This window comes from Pleuronectes platessa, chromosome 20 (genome assembly GCF_947347685.1).
Source record: "Pleuronectes platessa chromosome 20, fPlePla1.1, whole genome shotgun sequence".
Classification (NCBI taxonomy): domain Eukaryota; kingdom Metazoa; phylum Chordata; class Actinopteri; order Pleuronectiformes; family Pleuronectidae; genus Pleuronectes; species Pleuronectes platessa.
This window is the reverse complement of record NC_070645.1, coordinates 1919680-1933992: the sequence shown is the minus strand read 5'-3', so window position 1 is coordinate 1933992 and position 14313 is coordinate 1919680. Positions and strand designations below refer to the sequence as shown.

The 14313-nt window shown below is 42.2% G+C and overlaps 1 protein-coding gene across 3 annotated transcripts in view; it reads right to left on the bottom strand.

The window, feature by feature from the left end:
- The window catches only part of LOC128425959 (phospholipid phosphatase-related protein type 5), a 132800-nt gene that overhangs the window by 46412 nt on the left and 72075 nt on the right, over positions 1–14313 (bottom strand). For 2 of the 3 annotated variants that reach the window (XR_008333206.1, XR_008333205.1), the window contains one exon: positions 11654–11896. The exons of the other annotated variant lie outside the window; for it this stretch is intronic. The gene's annotated coding sequence lies outside the window, so the exon portion shown is untranslated. Of the gene's footprint in view, positions 1–11653; positions 11897–14313 lie in introns of those variants that run through there. 3 annotated transcript variants of the gene reach the window in all.

The following is a 14313-nucleotide window of genomic DNA, read 5'->3' as shown; positions in this document are numbered from 1 at the left end:
ACCCGATACTAACTACTACCAAGTGTTTGCTTCTAACCTGACAGTGTTTGAAAAACAGTGTCATGACAGCCGTGGGATTAAAGTCAGTGGGTTTTTGCGCTGTTCCCACCGCAATTAGCATGGTGGCTAGCCCGCTAGCCCCGTAATGAAATTCGTTATAACCGTATTTGACCGTACACACATGCCGTAAGTGCTCTAACAAGCCACTGTCAGCCGGACAACGCCGCTTAACTAACTTGTCACATTAATCATAGTCGTAGTTGTGATTTTTGTTTATTGTGGTTTAGGGAATGGAACAGGAAGATTGAGGTCCCGAAATGCTGGCGTTAGCGGACCAATCACAGCCAAGGGCTATCCGTGGGCTCTCCGCCATGCCGACGTGTAGTTAGATAAATCAGAGCTGTCCGAAAAGCTCTCCGTGGAGCCCCGGAGAGGCCCGGAGAGGGTGTTCTACGGCAATGAAGGCGGTCCTATCTGTCCGTCAAAACGGAGAAGCATAAATTGGCCTTGAGAAAAATCAGAGCTGTCCGAAAAGCTCTCCGTGGAGCCCCGGAGAGCCCCGGAGAGGGCGTTCCACGGCAAAGAAGTCGGTCCTATCTGTCCGTGTCAGTCAAAACGAGAAGCATAAATTGGCCTTTATAGTCGGGTTGTACGCACGCACGCAGAAATCACGGAAGATTTAGAAGAACGAATATTGACCAAATAGAAGAGCACTTGGATCAAAAAGTATGACCACTTGTATAACCCGTCACTGACTGGCCGATTTGTCCGCCAGAAATAGGCTATGAGGAGCCGGAGTGGCGATCTAAATAAACAGTCAACGAAGAAGAAGACGTCTCTTCATTGTGTGTTTTGTCTTCGACAAACAACGTTACTCCGCCTAGTGTTCTGGCGGTGAATTGCGTTGCAACGCGCGCAACACGTTAGAGAAGCATAAACCAAAACGAGTCCGTCGATGCAACTGCGTGGCCTTCCACGGTTGCAGTCGCAGGACTATAATTCGGCCTTTAAATCATTTAACCTACTTGTATTTTCTGTGTAAATTTTTCCCTCTAACACCGCACACAGTCTGTCTAGCCCACAGGAGAGACTTGCTGCTCCTCACAATATGTGACACTGTCTATAGAGAGAAAAATATAAATATATGCTGCTCTCCCAAACCAAACACACATGTCACCTAGTTGCCAACATCCTGTCATTCTGTTCTTAACTAAACCGGTCAGGCTTTACGTCTCAGTGATTGAAAGCCTTTAATAGGAAAAATGACTTGCCTCCTACAAGAGCCCAGCCCTCTGTCACACTAAATTACCAATCCCATGCTTAGTCACACAACTCTCTCGCACACTCTGAGAGGTGTTCACGTTGCCACAAAGACACACTCTTCCAGGATGCATTATTTGCTGGGGCAACAACAGCAGCTTTTCTCGTCACTGTCAAGTGTTTGTGCTGCTGCAAACTAATTCAGCCCAGGCTTTGAAGCTGAAAGAGATTCATGGAAACAGGCAGCGAGGCACTCTCACTACTGAGGGAGGTGCGTCTCTTCTTTCACAGAAGTTCTTGTTTTACAGTTTTTCTCGATTGCTTAAGCACGATTTTCAAAACAGGGCCCGGTGTTTCAAAACACTACACCCAATCAGCACAACCAAACACCCAATCAGCAGAACACCTCAGATCATTTGCAAAATGAAACACTCTTGTAAAAACGATACACTAACTTTGCTAAATATCAACAAATATCAGACAATCACAACATTCTGTATCCAGTACAGGTTTCAATGAGGGGTACCTGAGCCTGGGGCCAGAGATCATAAAGCCTCCACTGCCATGCCAAGAAAAACTCTTTGATTGGGTTTAGAAATGGAGAGTATGGTGGAAGGTATAGTACTGTAAACTGTGGATGTTGTTGAAACCAGTTCTGGACCAGAGCAGAGTGGTGGAATGACACATTGTCACAGATGACAACGTATTGCATCTGGTGCATGAAGTTCACTGCTGTGACGATAATGTGCAATCGGCACAAAAATGTGACAATGTGAGGTGTGTTGTAAGGGCCCATATTGGCGTGACAGAGGAGGACCCCATTCTGTGTAGTGGCAGCGCAAAGGATGATGTTACCCCCTCGTTGCCCTGGAACATTGATTATAGCCCCGTGGCCAATGATATTTCTGCCTCTCCTTGAACCCTGCCTCATCTATGTATATGAATTTATACAGGATTTCCTCAGCATCCATCTGTAAAACTCTCAGAAACACAGTGAAAGAAAAGATTGTGAAGTTCAGCATAGGTCTGGAATACAGTAAATTTACCTTATAAAGGTTACATGTGCAGTATGCAACATCACACACAACATCATTACTAATGCCGCAGCCTTCTCCTCCTCCGTGGATTCCCCCTCTCACCCTCACTCTTCTTCTTTTTTTTAGCACAAGTTCCATTTTGGTTGAAAACAGTTGAATGCTGCTGCATTTGTATAGTGCTTAAACCTGATTGGTGCGTCTAAAATTAAGCAATCATGTGTTTATAGACCTGATGGCTGTGTTGAACCAATTGGCCCATAGGGGTCGTCATTTGACAGTCAGTGCTTAGGAATTGCAAGGAAGTGACATCTTGATATACTTCTGTATGTAATGTATACAAGTGTGTTTAATGTTTTGCAGATCACTGTGTGTATTGTTTTGCAAAAAGTGTGAAGCTGACATTGTGCTTATTTTGGTGCAGAACTGGGTCCATGTTTTGCTCCTTGAGTGTCTGGTTTTGATAATTGTGTAATACTTTTGATTTTAGTGTTTATGCAATCGAAAAAAAATGTAAATGACACTGTTTCAGTCATTCGCTTCCCAGGCCTAATCAGCCACAGAGGAGCGGTGTGAGCCTCCAGATTCTGACAGGTCAGTTTCCTAACAAGAATCAAATTGATTTTGTCAAGCATCGTGTGATTCAGTCGCCACGCATGGTTCCAAGGCTGTCCAAGTTCTACACAAATGTCACAAATGTTGAAGTTTGGGCATTTCTCATGTTATGGACTGCTTAAACTTGCTAGCTAACTCTCTCATCCCAAGTGATTTTGGGAACACAGATAGGGAAAAACGAAAATTGCTTATTAGGGCATGAATCTAACTCAGTTTGCTTGCTTCAAACAGAGTCACTATCGGCTGCAGAGCCACTGTAGCTTTACTCTTGTGCTCTGTGTGTGTGTGTGTGTGTGTGTGTGTGTGTTTGTAGGTATGTGTTTGTGTGTGTGTGTTTGTTTGAGAGTGAGCAGGGCTGAAGCAATGCACCTCTACTTTGATCTGTTGCCAGCATTGCCACAACACTGCAGCGTGATACACACCCCAGTCCGCCTCAAAGTTATCACAGTTTTCCAGGCTCAAACATGACAAAGGCAGACACCTCACAGCACGAATCAGAGGGTTGAAGACAACATGTGACAGGAAAAGACAGGATGTTTAGGACTCAGATCACAGTCAATCATGAAAAAGATTGAGTTGGAATTTCAACACGGACAGAACTGGTCAGAAGAGCTGTTTGTATACGTTAGTCATTTAATCTGAAGTCAGGCTGAAACACTGTTATACTGTTTTCGTACGATCATTCACCCCATCCTGACAGATGGAGCACTGAGTGGAGAGGATTCCACACCAACACGTCGCTCTTACCCAGAGTGGAGGCTGGTGCTAAGGATTCTGTAACATCGCCCACACCCAGGAGGACTGAGGCTTGTCGTGTTTTCTTTTTCTTTATTCTTTTCCTACATATATATATATATAATAATATATTAGTACTGTCAAACGATTAAAATATTTAATCATGATTAATTGCATTTATGTCATAGTTAACTCAAAATTAATCACAATTAATCGCAAATTTTTATCTATTCAAAATGTCCTTTTTTTTCCATAATTTTTTTTTCATTTTAATGCTCTTATCAACATGGAAAAGTGGATTCGCTTGCTTTATGCAAATCTTTTATTTTATTGAAAAACAACATTGCCAAACAGGGCGGTACAAAATAAAATTATAAAGTGCACATTTCACGTAAACAAGGACCCAGCCTATAGTGCAGTTAAACCATGGCTTAATATTGTCTTTTCTTCAAGTTTGCTGTGAACATAGCAGTCAGCCAGCTACTCAAACAGACAAGCAACAAAATAACAAGCAAGCCGACACTTAAGGTAGGCCGTAAGTGTCGGCCTACCTTGAAATAAATTAAACACAGAACTTTGTAGGGCTATTTAGTACCCTATTTTGAAATAAATAAAAAAACATATAGCTGCAGTCTAATAGCTTAAAAATATATATTTTAGTTGGTGTAATATTAAAACAAAAAGCGAGAGCAGGTCAGACTGGAGGCGAACACAGATACTGAAGCTCGGTTGAAACCAACTGCAGCTTCTGCTCTGATCAAGAAGCTGATGGGGCTGATCTCTGAGCAGCTGGGACCAGAGAAACTCTGTCTTTTCACTGTTTCCATAGTTAAGAAGCAGTCAGTCACTGAGGGGCTGCTTCACGTAAACGAGCTCTGATATCACTGAGTCTCTCTGAGTGAGTGAGCGGGGGGCGGAGCCCCCGGACGGGTGCGCTATCTGGGAGCACAAACACACACACACACACGCACACACACACACACACACACGCACACGCACACGCACACACACACACACAGGAAGGAAGCAGGAAGGTAGGATTAACAAAATACATGTTAATTGTAATGTTCAAACAACAGCAACACTTTCTGTGTACCTCTCTGAATCACTCAATAAATATGTGAATCAGCCTCACACAATTTAAAAGATCTTATATGAATTCTAAAAGAAAGATGGACAAAAATTTTCCCATACAATTTTTTCATTATAAATTACTGATTATTACTGGCATTTGACTCAAAATACTAAAACGGTTTCACTCTACACTTCAACAAGAAATTGCTCAGACAATTCTGGTTGATTAAACTTCTATTATATTTTGAAAATATGGTTACCGAGTAAATATGTCATTTAGTGTTTTAAGAGACAGTTTCACTACTTTTCTGTTTCATGCTGCACTTGGTCCAACTGAAGCAAACTGCAGACATGAAAGAGTTCTAAGATCTACACTTGCAATGCCTTTTTTTTGTTTGTTTGTTTGCTTTGTGCTTAGATATGATATTCCTACCTTAAATTGTGTTGATGCAATAAGCACAACAAACCCACAGTAATAAATAAACAATGTACAATGGGTAAGAAGATGTCCCATAATGTTCCTAAATAAAACCCATAGTTTTTAAATTTTTTCAGAAGGTACATTTGATCAATATGTAACATCCTACAAATACTTTTTTCAACTGCAAATGAAACCAGGGTCTAAGATCTTTATGATATTTTAGAATCATTGTAGAGTCTTTACAGCTCTTTTGTAGTGTGCCAGCATATGTGGTTCACAACAGCACCATCATGAGAACAGCCATTTTCCTGTTCACAGTTAAAACTGCCGAAAAGCTTTGCCAGTGGGAATCATTACAGAACTTAGTCTTTGAGTACTGATATGAGCCCAATTATTTTTGCAGTTGCAACAAAAAAGAAAGTGGAGAGGTAGAGCAGTGACTTAAACATCAAGCAGCCAAAAAATGCCTGTCACTCACGAGCTGCTCAGTGATAAATTCTTGATATATTTCTACTAATTCCAGCAATCTCTGTCTGTCTGGGACTTGTATACCTTGACATTCCGTCATTTTATCGGCTTCACACTTAACATGTGTATGTCAAGTTGTATGTGTATTTACAAATCACACTGTTTGTGTGAGAGTCGAGCTGAATGCGCACAGCCATGAAGAAAGATATTGATCATTACGTTGGTGTGTACGCGAGTTAGCAAAAAAAAGAGAGAGAAAAGTGAGCAGCGGAGAGTGTGTGTGTGTGTATGTGCGTGTGTGTGTACATTTCCACTGTATTATTAAACGTTGAATGAACAGATGAACAGCACCTTCAGTCAGTGGGGGTGGGGCAGCAGCGTGCTAACAGGCTGACATGAAGTCTGCAGACTGAGTTGAAAATGTCTTCTTCTTGGTCCTCAAATAATCAGCACAGGACAACAGTTGGTAGCTTATAGGCCGAAAGTCCTACCACATCCTTTTAGTATTTTTATATATTGCAATAGACACTGAGACACAGATATTCATGAGTGTCGTGAGTGCTGATCTCTGTCATGGCAATGTTCATAGAACCTTACTCTCTAGCTATTTGTAGACAAAATAAAAGCAATACCTTTGTTTTTTTTCACTGCTGATATACACAGCTTCTATTTTGAAAAGTTGTGAATTTGGGTCTGAAGACAGACCTATGAAATAAGCAAGAAGCGATGTATCAAAAAATACCAGTTCAGTAGATCATTAAAACTTATTAATGAACGAAAAGAAATATCGCAAATTCAATTTATGGTTTTGAAAAATATAGCATTGCAATAAAAGAGAATGCGGTTAATCATCGACAATCGACAGGTTCGTGCAGATAAACCAGGTTGGATGAATGCAAAATGTTCTAACATTTCAGCCCTCAGCACCATAAACTATATTCAAAGCTCGGCACGAAACATCCAGCAGGCATACAATATAAAGTTACCGTAAATCACAGGCCTGTTTGAGGAGGACTCACTCAAGTAGGTCCAGAGCATTAGATCAGGCAGTGCACTTGAAAAGAAAAGGTCCCAGGTCCCAAATATCAATGCTCTATGTCAATGATTGATTTAACTGATTGATTCCACCTAAAGTTCTAGCACGAGAGGTTGGAGTTATATGTTTGTTTTTTTGGAATAATGTGAGGCATGGTATCGATTAATTTATAATGGGGTATAAATGATAACAAAGGAAGATGGAGGAAAACATTGAAGAGGCTGATTGTGCACAGATGAATAGATAGAAATATCATAAGGACATATCTAAGGTTTTATTTTAGAATATATTTTCAAGGAATTTTCAATGGTGAAATTTCTTATCTAAATATGTGACAATGAAGTTAATGTACAAGTTACAAGCACAAATTTGACCTTGTCACCTGAGCTGACTAGCAAATCAGTCCATGACAATCCAGACAGATGAAGACAAACTGTCAAATCAGAAAGAGAGAAGAAGCACATCTACACTTCCTTTGATTGGCAAATTCTTTCCAGCCTTTACCAACTGCTAACCTTAGCCTATGATGCTACAAACTTTACATGAGGAGTTTGATTATGAACAACATGGGCCTCAATTGAATTATATCCAAATTGTTATTTAAAATATTTTAAATGTTTAATATGTGTTTTGAGTAGTCAGACCGTTTCCCATTTAAAAGTCCACTTACAAAACATGGACTCTTGCTCACTACTTCTGTCGGCATTGGCACTGGTGCACATTTTAATGACAGACTTCATTTTTAGGAATACTGCACTGGAGTGTGACATCACAGTCTACACACATATGTTTGTGGCATACATGCAGACTTACCCTCTTTCTACTGACTGGGAAGGAATCACATGACACCTAGTTCATGAAAGGGTGTCAAACAGTCATTTGTGATTCTTTGGTGTCCAACTAATGTCTAGCTATCTCTTGGCAAATCAATGATCACCTAATCGATCCATCTCAACAGACAATATAGTTAAGTAGTATGTGTGGTCTGAATATTAGTTTTCACAAATTCTGTCCACAATAAACGGCTCACTTATGAAAACTTGAGAACGATTTGTGTGACGATTAACATGGAGGCAGTGCTTTTGAAGAGAAAAAGTCTTTACTAATAGAACTGGTGCACTTTTTAACTTGAAACTAACTGATGTGTTTTCCCGAGGGGCTGGCCTCACGTCTCTGTGAATGTTCGTGTTACGTTAACTCTTTTACATAATGTCACTGACAGATGGGGCTGTGCATGAACATCCCAAATCTAAAGTTCAATAAGCAAAGCCTTAAAATGCATAAAGGTAAATAGCACACAGCTGATGTTGAGTGTGTGAGTGCACCACGACCCTCGGCTGTGTTCTAAATTTAAATCTTTCTGAAATAGCGCAGCCCTGTGAGTCATTATGCAAAACAACGTCAGGCCTGAGTGAGAGGGGAGTAGAGATGCGACATGGCCGGGCTCACATGATCTGCGCTGCTCTCCAGCAGAAGTAAAATCTGGCAACAAGCGTGCGCAAGAGTACATAGTGATTTGCATGAATGCACACATTCGGACACACAAACACAGAAACACACAAAGGTCAAGCATGCAGATGAGACGTGGCACGTGTGAATACTGGCCCACTAGGCAATTTTGGACCACACACATATTTTGTCTTATTATTCTTGATTAACCTTTAATCAAATCTTCTAGAATATGTGACCCATATATTCACTGCACACATACAGTGCCTTGCATAAGTATTCACCCCCTTTGGACTTTTCTACATTTTGTCATGGTATAACCACAGATTAAAATTTATTTCATCGTGAGTTTATGTAATGGACCAACACAAAATAGTGCATCATTTGGAAGTGGGGGGAAATATTACATGGATTTCACAATTATTTACAAATAAAAATCTGAAAAGTGTTGAGTGCATATGTATTCACCCCCTTTACTGTGAAACCCCTAACAAAGATCTGGTGCGACCAATTGCATTCACAAGTCACATTTGCAAGTCACATAATTAGTAAATAGGGTCCACCTGTCTGCAATTTAATCTCAGTATAAATACACCTGTTCCGTGACAGACTCAGAGTTTGTTGGAGATCATTACTGGACAAACAGCATCATGAAGACCAAGGAGCTCACCAAACAGGTCAGGGATAAAGTTGTGGAGAAATATGAAGCAGGGTTAGGTTATTAAAAAATATCCAGAGCTTTGAACATCTCTCTGAGCACCATAAAATCCATCATAAGAAAATGGAAAGAATATGGCACAACCGCAAACCTACCAAGAGGAGGCCGTCCACCCAAACTGAAGAGTCGGACAAGGAGAAAATTAATCAGAAAAGCAACCAGGAGGCCCATGGTTACTCTGGAGGAGTTGCAGAGATCCACAGCTGAGGTGGGAGAATCTGTCCACATGACAACTATTAGTCGTCTACTCCACAAATCTGGCCTTTATGGAAGAGTGGCAAGAAGAAAGCCATTGTTGAAAGGGATCCATAAAAAATCCCGTTTGGAGTTTGCCAGAAGCCATGTGGGAGACACAGCAAACATGTGGAAGAAGGTGCTCTGGTCAGATGAGACCAAAATTGAACTTTTTGGCCTCAATGCAAAACGCTATGTGTGGCGAAAACCCAACACTGCCCATCACCCTGAGCACACCATCCCAACAGTGAAACATGGTGGTGGTAGCATCATGCTGTGGGGATGCTTCTCTTCAGCAGGTACAGGGAAACTGGTCAGAATAGAGGGAAAGATGGATGGAGCCAAATACAGGGAAATCCTTGAAAAAAATCTGATGCAGTCTGCAAAAGACTTGAGACTGGGGCAGAGGTTCATCTTCCAGCAGGACAATGACCCTAAACATACAGCCAGAGCAGTTTGGATTAAAGAATGTTAATGTCTTAAAATGGCCCAGTCAAAGCCCAGACCTCAATCCAATAGAGAATCTATGGCAAGACTTGAAGATTGCGGTTCACAGACGGTCTCCATCCAATCTGACTGAGCTTCATCTTTTTTGCCAAGAAGAATGGACAAACCTTTGCATCTCTAGATGTGCAAAGCTGGTAGAGACATACCCCAAAAGACTTGCAGCTGTAATTGCAGCGAAAGGGGGTTCTACAAAGTATTGACACAGGGGGGTGAATACTTATGCACCCAACAGATGTCAACTTTTTTGTTCTCATTATTGTTTGTCACAATAAAATTTATTTTGCACCTCCAAAGTAGTATGCATGTTTTGTTGATCAAACGGGAAAAAGTTTATTTAAGTCTATTTGAATTCCAGTTAGTAACAGTACATAATGGGAAAAAGTCCAAGGGGGGTGAATACTTATGCAAGGCCCTGTATGTCATGACAGTAAACTCAGAAACGCAATCTTTCGCCTTGAGATGGTCAGTGATGTCATGTGTTACACACATCTGTTCTTTCTCCCATCTGCTTCCCCATCTGTTTGGATGTGATGTTTCATCCTCGTATTTGTAAATTATGTCACTCTGCAACGCATCCGTTTCAAGTATTTATCCATTCTTCATCGTTGTGTTTGTAATGGAGAAGTACAAGATGTAATATATTATCTATGTTCAAATACTGTCCAGGAACACAGCAAACTTCACACAGCCTAAGGCACTGATTATTAATAATTAATAATTAATTAAGAGGAATGATGTGCAATAACTACATTCAGAAATCATTGCTTAAAAAGATGCATGCAAAGTCACACACTGGATCTACAGAGGCTATGATATGAAGCTGCCTTAAAGTCAGTTCTCATCTAAACAATACACACTTAGAGGAAGGTTTTCAGGTACACACCCTACAATTTATACATATTACAATTAATCGGTAAATGGTTTGATACAATTTCTTATGAACCACTCAAAGTCACATTAACTCAAACATTCACTTCAATACACTGTGTTTGTTTTATGTTTACAGTCATGTTCATGCTGTATACTCACATGGGGTCAGTTGAACGTTTCTGGGATAATTTTGCTTGGTGGCTGGTAGAAAGTCAGAAACTGATTCAAACATTTGCTTTCTGACATTCAGATCTGACATTCAGATCTGACAAATTTCTGGATGAATTCAGTGCATGTCTGAAAGCGGCTTCAGTTTATTCTTAATCCAGTGCCTCATTTAACGTCAATCGTCCAATAACTTTGAGTGTGGGTTCAGATGTCATATGACTTTGGGAGAAGAGAATAGTTTTCATTACAGAAAAACCCTAGCTTTCCCTTAGTCGGATCCAGTATCTGTGCAGGACTGCTAACCTGGAAACTGCAAGTCAGCACTATGTGTAGTTATTTATGATAATAGTCAGTGTTTCTATACGTTTAACATATATAGCGAAGTTGGCTAAGGGAGCTGGGCCTGGCAGATCAGTTGGTAAACAAGGTGGATTCAGCACCTCCATTTCATCTGGAAGAGATACTCAGGAGACATACTGAAGAGTTTAAGGAAGGGCTGGGACAACTTAAAAATGTTAAAGCAAAGATTAATGTAGACAGGGAGGCTCAGCCAAGATTCTGCAAACCACGGCCGGTGCCATATGCTGTAAAGCCACTAGTAGAGAGAGAGCTACAGAGGCTGCAAGATGACAAGATCATAGAGCCAGTGCAGTATGCAGAGTGGGCAGCGCCCATTGTCCCAGTCAGGAAGCCGGACGGGTCAATTCGAATATGTGGGGATTATAAACTCACAGTAAATCGAGCATCGTGGCTGGATCAGTATCCAATTCCTAGGGTGGAGGACCTGTTTGCACAGCTGAATGGGGGACAACACTTCACCAAATTAGACATGAGTCATGCCTATCAGCAGGTGGTCCTGGAGGAAGAATCTAGGAAGTATGTCACTGTCAACACACACAAAGGCCTGTTTACCTACACCCGCTTACCATTTGGGGTAGCGTCAAGTCCTGGGATTTTCCAAAGAACCATGGAGGGCATCCTGGGTGGCCATCTACTTAGATGACATTCTGATCTCAGGACCCAATGACCAAAAACACCTGGAACACCTAGAGGAAGTACTCCGTAGACTGGAGAACAGCGGCCTTAGGCTAAAAAGAAGCAAGTGTGAGTTCATGGAGAAAGAGGTGGCGTTTCTTGGACATAAAATAAATGCCAGCGGGTTGCGTCCGCTGACAGACAAGATGAAGGCTGTCGCTGGAGCCCCTCAACCACAAAATGTCAGTGAGTTGAAAGCTTACCTGGGGTTCTTAAATTATTACCACAGATTCCTACCAAAACTCTCCACGCTGCTGGCCCCGCTACACACACTGTTAAAGAAAGAGGAAAAATGGTCATGGGGTTCAAGGCAGCAGAAGGCATTTGAGGAGTCAAAAGAGCTGCTGCAATCCTGTAGGGTGTTAGTGCATTATGATGGAAACAAACCTCTCATCTTGGCATGTGATGCCTCGCCCTATGGGGTGGGGGCAGTACTTTCCCATCTAATGGTGGATGGCTCGGACAGACCGATAGGATTTGTGTCAAGGACCCTCAATAAAAAAAAACTACTCCCACCTAGACAAGGAGGGGCTGGCAGTGGTTTTTGGGGTAAAGAAATTTCATAAATATCTGTACGGGAGACAATTCACTATTGTGACAGATCATAAGCCACGAATCTCACTATTCAGTGAAATGAGAGCAATACCGCAGATGGCATCGCCCCGGATACAGAGATGGGCAGTCACACTGGCAGCGTATGAGTACACCATTGTCTACAAGGTAGGCCGAGACCACACAAACGCGGACGCTCTGAGCAGACTGCCACTGGAAGGGAAAGAGGAGAACATTTCTGAGGGAGAAGAGAGAGTAATGCTGTATGAAGATGTCAAAACACCTCCAGTTAAGGCACAGCAGATAAAGCAATGGACTGGCAAAGCTCCGGTGTTGGCTAAAGTGCGAGAATACATCCTGCGAGGGTGGCCAAGGGAAGTGGAAAATAAGGCATTCACACCATACACCCGGCGTCAGGATGAGCTCAGCACACAAGAAGGATGTTTACTGTGGGGAGGACGAGTGGTTGTCCCTCCACCGGGACGAAATGCTTTGTTGAGACAGCTTCACCAAGACCACCCAGGCATCACTAGGATGAAGGGGTTGGCACGCAGCTAAATGTGGTGAATCAGAAAATGTTTCTGATTCAGGTGGACGCATACTCAAAGTGGATTGAAGCGCATGCGGTGAGTAGGTCCACATCTGCTTTCACGATTGAGTGCCTGAGACAGAGTTTTTGTCAACACGGCATACCTGAGGTGATGGTGTCGGATAATGGTAGTTGTTTCACCAGTGAAGAGTTCCAAGAATTCATAGAAAAGAATGGGATACGTCACATCACTACGGCACCATATCACCCCTCTTCTAATGGCTTAGCGGAGAGGGCAATGCAAACCTTTAAGTCACTTGTTGAGAAGATCACAGGAGATTCAATTGAAACCAAAATCGCACGAGCACTGTTCAGCTACCGTATAACTCCTCAATCCACCACGGGGAAATCCCCAGCTGAGTTATTGGGCGGTAGGAAGTTGAGGTCAACACTAGACTTAATACACCCAGATTTCCAAGGCAGAGTGCGCGGGAAGCAGGAGAGACAAAAGTATTACCACGACAGGCATGCCAGAGCAAGGATGCTTGAGGAAGGAGACTTAATCTTCACCCGTAACTACAGCTCAGGACCAACATGGATACCTGGGGCCGTAACAGAAAAGACTGGTCCCGTATCCTGCAATGTCACACTCGGGAACGGACAAGTGGTGAGACGACACATTGACCAAGTCCGTGGCAGAAGTTCCCCATCGCCAAGGAAACCTGAGGCCTTACCTGAGGCTTCACTAGTGGAACCACCAATCGGACCTGAGACATCTTTCTGCGCTGATGATGACGGCACGGCAGCAGAAACAGCCGTTGAACTGACAGAGCCATTTCCGGCAGAGGAACAACCAGCAGTGAGAAGGTCTCAGCGAGCTAGAAAGGCTCCTGATTACTTCTCGGCAAGCTGAAAAAAAAAAGACTCTGAATGATTGGAATGGCTATAGTTAGTTTAGTAGTGAGTTCCACATCCACAGTACAAGAATGCGTCCTGGAATCTCACTGGGATGAGGTAGTCCACCCGAATCCCTAGCTTAAAGATGTTCTTGCAGGTTGTATATATGGGAATAGAGATATAGTTATATATAGTTAAAAAAAAAAAAAAACTAACCCTAACCCTGAAAATGGGTGTTAGCTTCTACTAGTTTTTCTCTGAGGGGAGGGAATGTTGTAAGTTCAGAGAAAAGCCTACCTGCACTAATCCCCTAGGGGGAGGTAACGCTGGGGTGAAGGTATAAGACACAGGGTTAGAGAGACAATACCAGAGAAGAAGTGAGGCCCGTGGCTATGCTATGTCGGTGTGCAGTGAATAATAAACAAACGTTTAAGCAAACCATCGTGTGGTCGTGAGGATATCACAATTTACACTAGATTAGAGCATATTCACAAGAGCCCTGCTAGTATAGTCCCACTCACACTCACACTGCAATTTAACATTCCGGGCCAGAGCAAAGTTGTGGAATGGAAACACTCTGGAATCGTTGGTTGAGAGTGGTGATGCCATGTTGTGGTCCACTTCTCGAATAAAGACATCTGTTATGATTATGTACTCGTCATAGTGGAAACACTGGCGATAGTGATTTATATGGTGAAAAACAGTTTCAAT